Raw genomic sequence first — 2,937 nt, 5'->3', positions numbered from 1 at the left:
AAACAAGGATGGGGTAATAAATTCCACCTGAGTATTGGTTTCATTGTTGTTTTTGAAGTCCCTAACTTCCAGCCCAAAAGAGTACTTGTGTTCATTTCCACCAGATTATATTGGGTTGGCCAAAAAGTTCATTCAGGTTTTTCCGTAACATCTTACAGGAATCCGAACTTTTTGGCCAACTCAGTACAACCTCAGGCAAAGCATTCCCCAGCTGTCTGCCTCAGTTCTCTAATCTATTAAAGAGGGACAATTCTTCCTAGTCCATAGAGTAGTGGAACTCAAACTCTGGCCAGTATCAGAACCACCTGGGGAACTTGGTAAAAATAGAAAGGCTCGAATTCTCCCTACTTCAATAAGTCTGGGTCTCTGTGTGCTTTACTATCTCCCCAGGTGATTCTGATAACACACCAACTTTCCAAACTGCAATAAAAGAATAAAAAACACAAGGTTCTCTGTTTACTTTAAAGGGTCATAAAGATTCTCATTATTTAAATCCCATTTGTTCCACCTTCTATGGAGAGGTCAGGCAGTTCAGGCTGTCCTCACATAAGTTGTATGTGCCCCAACCCAAAAGGAGCCGGACCTGCATCTCAGCATCCAGTGGGAATGAAAAGCACAGGCCCTGGGGTCCTCAGTCCCTTGGAGGCCCTCTATAATCTAGTACCTATTTCACCAAGGGGGAAAGGGGTGCAATACCTTTCCCAGGATCACAATGGTAGAGCTGTAGTGGAACCCAGAGCTACAGTTGCCTGGACCAGTGTTAGAAGGGCTTATTTTGGAGCCTCTCATCCTGGAAGAATCCCTCTTGCCTGCTGACAGGTGGTACAACAAGTTGGAAGTCTGCAGGCTGTGCCCTGCAAGTTTTCTTGTAGGTGATGATATCTGGGAAGGGCCCCAGCCAAATTCTGATATTCTAGCAGCCCTGTTCCCAAAGGCTTGAAGATTAACTCAGGGTTCTTCTCCAAACCTGGAGAGGAAAGCAAGAACTAGTCTTCTTTTTTTTTTTTGGCCGCACCGCATAGCTTGTGGGATCTTAGTTCCCTGACCAGGGATTGAACCTGGGGCCACCACCGCAGTGAAAGCGCCAAGTCCAAACTACTGGACAACCAGGGAAGTCCCAAGAACTATTCTTTTTTTTTTTTTTGTGGTACGCGGGCCTCTCACTCACTGTGTGGCCTCTCCCGCTGCGGAGCAAGTCTCCGGACGCGCAGGCTCAGCGGCCATGGCTCATGGGCCCAGCCGTTCCGCGGAATGTGGGATCCTCCCAGACCGGGGCACAAACCCGCGTCCCCTGCATCTGCAGGCAGACTCTCAACCACTGCGCCACCAGGGAAGCCCCCAAGAACTATTCTTGTATCTGAACATCTCAAGACAATCTTATTTACTGATCTTGTTGCCTGAACAAGAAAAAAGATCGGTGGATCAGATCTGAGATTAGCATCACATTAGGGAATCTCTGCCGCCCCACAGGCCAGGGATACTGCCACGTAAATGGTGCTGGACAAGGGAATAGAGGATGTTTCTCAAACCACAGTGAGTGTTTCAGTTGATTCAGGGCAAGAAACTTGAAGAGTGGGGCAAGGATTCAAACCAATAGGTCAGTGTAGTGGTCAAAGCCTCAGCCTTCAGAGATAGAAAGATCTGACTAGGGTAGAGTTTGGGCTCTGCAGAGGATTTGCTGTGGCCTTGGGCAAGCTATTCTTTACTTCCCTGAGCCTCAGTTTCCACATCTGTAAAAACAAAATAACAGTGCTACCCAGAGAAGTAGACAAGCTTTGTGGAGTCTGAAGCTTATACCACTGGGAAGGGGATTGAGGGTAGCAGTAAGGGGTGGAGAGAGCCTCTTTAAGAAAAAGAACACAAAATTACAAATTCAAAATTGCATGTAGGACCTTGGAAAGGGTCCCGTGTGAGGGAGGGGCCCAGACAAATCTGTCTCGAATGCTACCAGTTAGCTGTGAGACCATTTAAATAAAGCTCGTGGCAGATGAGATGATGACGTGGGGAATGGTGTGGCTTGAGTAAATGCTATCATTTTGAGGGAGGAGGAAATTTTGGCCCATTCATCTGTCACTGAAGCAGAGATAATGACAGAGAACGGAAACCTCCAAAGCCTTCTTTAGCTGCAGAGTTCTGTCCTGACTGCCACATGTGACCTTAGGCAACTCACACCCTCTCCTGCGGCCAGAGCTAGGCTAAGGGTTGAAAAATCTCTGCCTCTCCGTCCCTTTGCAAAAGAATCCCCACTCCTCTCTCCCTGGAGCCTCACAGAAGCTAAGAAGCAGTTCGAGGTGAGTAAGTGCTCCTTTTTTTCCAGCTTAAGAAAGGGAGCTCCCAGAAGGATGCCTTAGAGCGGGCATGCAGCCAGTGAGAAGCAGAGCCCCTGCCCCAACGGAGGTGGCAGGGCGGGATAGATATTCTCTTGGATGTAGAAATAGGTTATTGGCTAAAAAGCCTGACGCGTTGGGCTCTCATCCCTACTCTGTCACTTTTTTAGCTATGTGACCTTAGGCAGGTCCCTTTAGTTCAGAGCCTGATTTCCTCATTAGTTAATTTATAGGACTAAGTGAGAAAATATAGGTAAAGCACTTAGAAGAGCATCTACCCCTTAGTGAAGTGATTAATAAATAGTAGTTATCAAAATGATCAGTGTCGTAGTCGCTGTTGCCGTTACTGTTGCTAGGTAAGCGGGGATGACTCCCTCCGCAGTGCCCTCCCCTCCTCTCCTCCTCCTCCTGGCCATTGCTCCTCGTCCACTGGGCTTCTTCGGGGCCGGAGGCGCACCCTCCGGCGGAGGTGGGCGGGGCCTCGTTCCCGCTTGGCCAGCACCTGCTAAGGGCACAAGCCGCAGCTGAGCTGGGGTTTGCACCTGACTGGACACCTTCCTGCTCAGTGCAGACCCCACCATCACCGGGAGCCCTCTCTTTGTGAGCAGCC

The sequence above is a fragment of the Phocoena phocoena genome, chromosome 3 (genome assembly GCF_963924675.1).
Source record: "Phocoena phocoena chromosome 3, mPhoPho1.1, whole genome shotgun sequence".
In the NCBI taxonomy this organism is placed as follows: Eukaryota; Metazoa; Chordata; class Mammalia; order Artiodactyla; family Phocoenidae; genus Phocoena; species Phocoena phocoena.
Note: the sequence above shows the minus strand (reverse complement) of the source record.